We start from the raw sequence: 6,830 nt of genomic DNA, 5'->3' as shown, positions 1-6,830 counted from the left end.
GGGTTGGGGGTGGGGGAGTGGTTTCAGGAGTTCACAGAGTGGGACCGATCCAATGGGCCAAACCACACGTGCCGATCGGTCCGCCGGCTTCTGCCCGTCGCCCTGCTTCGTGCTCTCGCTGCTCTGCGTCCCCTCGCTGCTCTGCGTCCTCCCACGAGGATGCGAGTACCGTGCAGGCCTTGGTGCTCATGGCTTGTCACACCTGCTTGTGTTGTGGAGTGTATGGAGACACTCTGGCATCTTGTTAGCTGGTGAATGTCAGGCAAAGGGTTTTTGTTGCTGTTTTTAAAGACTTTTTTTTCATGTGGACCATATTTGAAGTCTTTATTGAATTTGTTACAATATTGCTTCTGTCCTATATTTTGTTGTTTTTGGCCAGAAAGCATGTGGGATCTTCGCTCCCCAACCAGGGATTGAACCCCAGCACCCTCTGCATTGGAAGGTGAGGTCTTAACCGCTGGAGCACCAGGGAAGTCCCATGCAGGGAGCTTTTTTTTTTTCTATTGGGTTGCTCTGCCTGTTGTTACTGGGGAATTGGGGAAGATCCAGGTTATTCAAGGCTTCCAGGTGAAGCGAGTGGTAGAGAAACCCCTTAGCAGTGCAGGAGATTTAGAGATGTGAGTTCCAGCCTTAGGTTGGAAAGATCCCCTGGAGGAGGGCACGGCAACCCACTCCAGTATTCTTGTCTAGAGAATCTCATGGACAGAGGACCCTGGCGGGCTGTAGTCCCTAGGGTCACAGAAAGTCGAACACAACTGAAGCGATTTAGCACACCTGCACACAAAATATTATATATTCAAAGACAAGTCTCTGCCAGGGACTCCCCCGAGGTCTCCATTTTATAACCCGAGAAAACCTAATTCCCAGAGTGGTTAACCAATTTCCCCTAAGTCACGCAGCTGGCGAGTGGGAAAGTCAGCATTTGAACCTGGTTCCTGGGATCTCTTTGGAAGGAATGATGCTAAAGCTGAAACTCCAGTACTTTGGCTACCTCATGCGAAGAGTTGACTCATTGGAAAAAGACTCTGATGCTGGGAGGGATTGGGGGCAGGAGGAGAAGGGGACGACAGAGGATGAGATGGCTGGATGGCATCACTGACTCGATGGATGTGAGTCTGAGTGAACTCTGGGAGTTGGTGATGGACAGGGAAGCCTGGCGTGCTGCGATTCATGGGGTCGCAAAGAGTCGGACACGACTGAGTGACTGAACTGATTTCAGAGCCCTTATTTTTCCCCACTACATTTTGTTTACAAAGCTGCTTTTACTGTAGGAATTCCCAGCTTTAAAACCTAGCTTGGTTTCCCGCTACCTGAAGCACCCAGCACTTGAGGCTCCACCCTGCCCGTCCAGCCTCCTCACCTCTGCTTACTAAAGCTCAGCCCCGCCTCTGGCCCCAAAAGCCCTCCCCATCCCCTCCCTGATCTGTGATCCCTCTTCTACTCCTCCATCTCTTCTTCCAAGTCCAGATCAGGTGCCTTTCTAATCGATTGCTAGAGACTCTAATAGTTTTTGGGTTTTTATTCATGAATTTAGAGGGAGGGGAGGTATTTGGAGGAATTAACCTGTGCTTTTCTATTGTTATTCAGTTGCTCAGTCGTGTCTGACTCTTTGTGACCCCGTGGACTGCAGCACGCCAGGTTTCCCTGTCCTTCACCATCTCCCAGGGCTTGCTCAAACCCATGTCCACTGAGTCAGTGATGCCATCCGACCATCTTATCCTCTGTCATCCCCTTCTCCTGCCTTCAATCTTTCCCAGCATCAGGGGCTTTTCCAGTGAGTTGGCTCTTAGTGTCAGCTGGCCCAAGTATTGGAGCTTCAGCTTCAGCATCAGTCCTTCCAATGAATATTAGGACTGATTTCCTTTAGGATTAACTGGTTTGATCTCCTTGCAGTCCAGAGGGCTCTCAAGAGTCTTCCCCAACACAATTCAAAAGTTTTCTGTACCTTTCTAAATGCATTTTCTGAGCTAGTGTTAGTCACTCAGTCGTGTCTGACTCTTTGAGACCCCATGGACGGTAATTAACTCACCAGGCTCCTCTCTCTATAGAATTCTCCAGGCAAGAACAGTGGAATGGGTTGCCATTCCCTTTTCTGGGGGATCTTCCTGACCCAGGGATTGAATCCGGGTCTGCTGCATTGTAGGCAGATTCTTTACCAATTGAGCCATCACCCGCCTGCCAAGGCAGGAGATATAAGAGATGTGGGTTTGATCCTTGGGTTGGGAAGATCCCCTGGAGAAGGGCGTGGCAACCCACTCCAGTATTCTTGCCTGTAGAATCCCATGGACAGAGGAGCCTGGTAGGTTACAGTCCATAGGGTGGCAAAGAGTTGGACATGACTAAAGCAACTTAGCATGCATGCAGGAAGGAGGAGCCAGTTAGAACTCCCCCACTGAATTAACTAGAAGGGATTAGCAGGGTCACTCCTTAGCAGGACAAAGGATGAGTCCCTGTGTAGGGCGGAACCCGGGGTGTAGACACAGCTGTTCTTTGGCTGGTCCTAGCACATGGAACACTGCACGCCTGACTTGCAGCTGGGAACAGTCAGGGTACCTCCTTCTCTTCCACAGAAGCAGGCCATCACAGTGCTTCCCTCATCATCATTCTGGTTCCAGGGGACACCTGCCTTTCAAGACAGCCTGCTGGCTTTATTATTTATTTAGGTGTGGTAAGGACCTGCTGTCTGTCTCCTTGGTGGTCTGTGGGCCTTGGAAGGCAGGAAGCCAGGGACATCCTGAGCTCCAAGTCTGCTGGGGCAGTTTCGGGGTGAAGGTTGGGGATGGCTGAAGGATGGAATTTAGGGATCCCCACGCCAAAGCTAATACTGCAAAGTGAAAGTGAAAGTCGCTCAGTCGTGTCCGACTCTTTGCAACTCCGTGGACTGTACGGTATATGGAATTCTCTAGGCCAGAATATTGGAGTGGGTAGCCGTTCCCTTCGCTAGGGGATCTTCCCAACCCAGGGATTAAACCTAGGCCTCCCTAGTTGCAGGCGGATTCTTTACCAGCTGAGCCACATAAAGCATTGTTTTAAGATTTGAAAGAAAACACTGCATGTGAAAATAATCTGTAAATTATAAAGTACTATGAATAATAGAGACATTCCCTAGTGGCTCAGATGGTAAAGAGTCTGCCTGAAATGTGGGAGACCCAAGTTCAATCCCTGAGGTAGGAAGATTCCCTGGAGAAGGAAATGGCAACCCACTCCAGTATTCTTGCCTGGAAAATCCCATGGACAGAGGAGCCTGGTGGGCTACAGTCCATAAGGCTGCAGAGAGTGGGATACGACTGAGCGACTTCACTTTCACTTTCATGAATAATAGCTGTTACTGTTCAAGGAAATGGCACAAGGAATTTTTACCATTGGCAGCACCTACTAAAGACCTCATTAAGAGACTTCCCTGGTGGTCCAGTGGTTAAGAATGTGCCTTGCAATGCAGGGGACGCAGGTTCGATCCCTGGTCAGGAAACTAAGTAGTGCTGACTCTGTAACCCTGTGAATTGTAGCACGCCAGGCTTACCAGTCCTTCATTCCCTCCGTTTGGTCAAACTCAAGTCCGTTGAGTCGGTGATACCATCCAGCCATCTCATCCTCTGTCGTCCCCTTCTCCTCCTGCCTTCAATCTTTCCCAGCATCAGGGTCTTTTCTATTGAGTCAGTTCTTCACATCAGGTGGCCAAAGTACTAGAGTCTCAGCTTCAGCATCAGTCCTTCCAATGAATATTCAGGGTTGATTTCTTTAGGATTGTCTGGTTTGATTTCCTTCCTGTCCAAGGGATTCTCAAGAGTCTTCTCCAACACCACAGTTCGAAAGTATCAATTCTTCGATGCTCAGCTTCCTTTATGGTCCAACTCACATCTGTAGATGACTACTGGGAAAACCATAGCTTTGACTATAAGACCTTTGGCAGCAAAGCGATTTCTCTGCTTTTTAGTACGCTGTCTAGGTTGTGTGTCCAAAGTCGCCTCAGTTGTGTCCAACTCTTTGAGACCCTATGGACTGTAGCCCACCAGACCCTTCTGTCCACAGAATTTCCCAGGCATGAATACTGAAGTGAGTTGGCATGCCCTTCCCCAGGGGACCTTCCCAACCCAGGGATCGAACCTGCATCTCTTGCATCTCCAGCATTGGTAGGCGAGTTCTTTACCACTAACACCACTGGAGAAGTCCAGGTTAAAAGTAAATAAAAGCCCTCTTTCAATAGGACAGCTTCTCTCCATCAGGTGGCTCAGGGACACCTGGCGGGATGCAGAGCACCCTCCCTCTGTGGAGACTATGGTCAACACACATACCCCATCAGAGGATCCTTCCTTCTGAAGCCTGTGTCTCTCCTAAACCCTTGATCACTAAGTCCCCTTTCATGACAGCAGGAATTCACCCAATGGCCTTTCATGTATTAGCCTGGCCAGGCTGGAGCTTTGCTAACCAACCCTGAGGTGTGGAGCTTGGTCGGCACTCAGGATTCATGTGCCGGGTCTTGCCAGCATACTCCTCCTGCCTCCTGGACCGACGTGAATCTGCATGGTATTGGCCCAGCCCCAGCCCATGGCTTCTCAGGAAGCATCTCAGCCATATCAGATCTGTCATCCTGCCTGGTTCGCACAGTCCCCGGGTGTCCCTGTCCTGTGACTTCCTCCGCGGCAGACACCTGGTCCGAGGGCTGTAATGAACGTGCGAGGCTGAGATAGCAGCCACAACCCCAAATCCCTGCTCCCTTCCGCTCTCATTTGCATCTCTGGTTTGAAGCACAGGTGCTTTGTAGCAGCCAGTGTGTGGCTCTCACGTGTCCAGAACCTGCGCCTATGCAGCTCACCTGAACCTACTGATACATCCACTCATCAGACAACCAGTGAGACTCATAAAAATCACCATCTGGGACCCGTGTAGGAGCCACAGGTGATGCAGAGAAGCATGGAACCCAAGACACCGTGGCTTGGATGGCAGACCATTGTTTTACTTACCGTCGAGAAAGAAATGTCCGTGACACATATCGATCGTAAGATGCATCCTGATTTCCCAGCTGTTAAAATGCCTTGGAGAAGGAAGCGGCAACCCACTCCAGTATTCTTGCCTGGGAAACCCCATGGACAGAGGAGCCTGGTGGGCTACAGTCCATGGGGTTGCAAAGAGTCAGACACAACTGAGTAACTGAGCACACAGAATGCCAAAAGAGGCATGTGTGAGGTTTGATGACATACGAGGCACCACGGCTCCTTTTAAAGAGCCGTAATCTTCCTGGGGAGAAAACACGCACGCTCACAGCAGGAGGTGGTGCCTACTTGACTCTCAGAGGAGTCGCAGGGGGTTGGGTGCTTGAGAGGCTGGAAGGGTTGTTAGTTGCTGGATCTTGAAGTACAGGCTGGATGGATACCATCTGGGTGGAGCTGAGGAGGCCTCCTGAGAAGAGAGGAGAGAGGTAAACACAGCAGAGCAGGTGTGTACATGTAGGAATATGGAGAAATAGGATCAAGTGGAAAAGGCAGGTTCATGTCCAGGTTACGGTCATCCCTCAGGAGTGTGGAGTTTATCCTTGAAGCACTGGGGAGCCATAGAAGGTTTCAGAGCAGAGGAGGAGCTCAACAGGCAGTATTAGGGGAATATTAATTTTGTGGTATCAGGCGGGATGTACGGAAGCAATGGTCACAGGCAGGGAACCTCTTGCTTCCATGTATCCTGTTTCAGAGACATTAGAAGTCCAGGAGGGACTTCCCTGGTGGCCCAGTGGTTAAGAATCCACCTTGCAATCTGAGGGACCGCCAGTTTGATCTCTGGTGGAGGAACTGCGATCCCACGTGCCTCTAGTATGCCGCAACTACAGCCTCAATGTAAGATCCCACGTGATGCAACTAAGACCTGGCTTACCAAATAAATAATTTTTTTTTTTTTTTTTTTTACAAAAAGAAGGCCTGGAATGCAGCAAAGAGAAGAGAGTAGCCATGTGGAGTGAAAAGGAAGGGACAAAGGGAAACTCGTGCAGAAACAGAAACAAGCAGGACATGGTCATGAAAGAGGAATGTGTCAAGACTGTATCAAAAATGTGGGTGTGGACAGCTGAAGCTGCACTGCAGGGTACGGGACTCCTGGGGTCCTATTTACCGCCCCGGCCTTCTCCACCACTACAAAAGAAAGGCCCCACGGCCTCTCCAGGCTGAATTCACATTATGGTTGCCATGGTTTCCTCTTCTATAAAGTGGTTTCATCGATACTGACATCTTTGGTGATGCTTTACAGGAGACTGAGACTACATCCTCTGATTGTAAGTGCCTGGGACAACTCACAAACAGCCCCATTTGGTTTTGCAACCTCTCCATGTAGAAAAGCAAGGGCAAGCTTTACTCTAGGTGCACTGAGAAATCAAACGACCTTTATAAACATCACAAAAGTCAGAAGCAAACCTGGGAATAAATCCAAGGTTTCCTGATTCAACATTTGTATCTTAAGTGTGTGTGTTTGCTGAGGACCTTGCTGCCGTCAATAAAATAGAACCAAGTACTGTGTACACATTGAGAGCCCTGTAAATACTGGGCAGTGACCCAGGAGAAAGGGTTCATTCGTGGGAGAGAGTTCCCCTTGTTTTCTACCCCATCGTTGATGCTGTAGACAAGGGGTGGGCTGCACGTGCTGCCCACCAGACAGGGCGTTCACACCCTTGACTTTGTACATCCTGGGTTTTATGTTGTTAGTTCTGGAGACTCTTAGAGGAAGCACTTCTTCTGGAGGTCAAAGTCCGGGAAAACACTGTACTAGCAGAGTTTTTCTTCTTGTTCTTCAAATGGAGCGGTATATTCAAAGGCATGTCTGATTCCATAGTATCTGTTCAAAACGGACTT

At 49.6% G+C, this 6,830-nt stretch overlaps 1 long non-coding RNA gene across 2 annotated transcripts; it reads left to right on the top strand.

Moving 5' to 3' along the window:
* The first annotated feature begins 411 nt into the window (after window positions 1-411).
* LOC147373420 (uncharacterized) lies at window positions 412-6,573 on the top strand. 2 transcript variants are annotated; one of them, XR_015161898.1, is made up of 2 exons: window positions 412-4,996; window positions 5,902-6,573. It is a non-coding gene; the product is annotated as an uncharacterized LOC147373420 (long non-coding RNA). The 2 variants fall into 2 exon arrangements; XR_015161897.1 differs by lacking the exon at window positions 412-4,996 and adding an exon at window positions 5,129-5,434.
* Window positions 6,574-6,830: the final 257 nt, after the last annotated feature.

This window comes from Bos grunniens, chromosome 4, assembly GCF_055505025.1.
Source record: "Bos grunniens cultivar Pamir isolate PY7600 chromosome 4, Bosgru_T2T1.0, whole genome shotgun sequence".
Classification (NCBI taxonomy): domain Eukaryota; kingdom Metazoa; phylum Chordata; class Mammalia; order Artiodactyla; family Bovidae; genus Bos; species Bos grunniens.
This window is presented reverse-complemented; position numbering and strand designations above follow the sequence as displayed.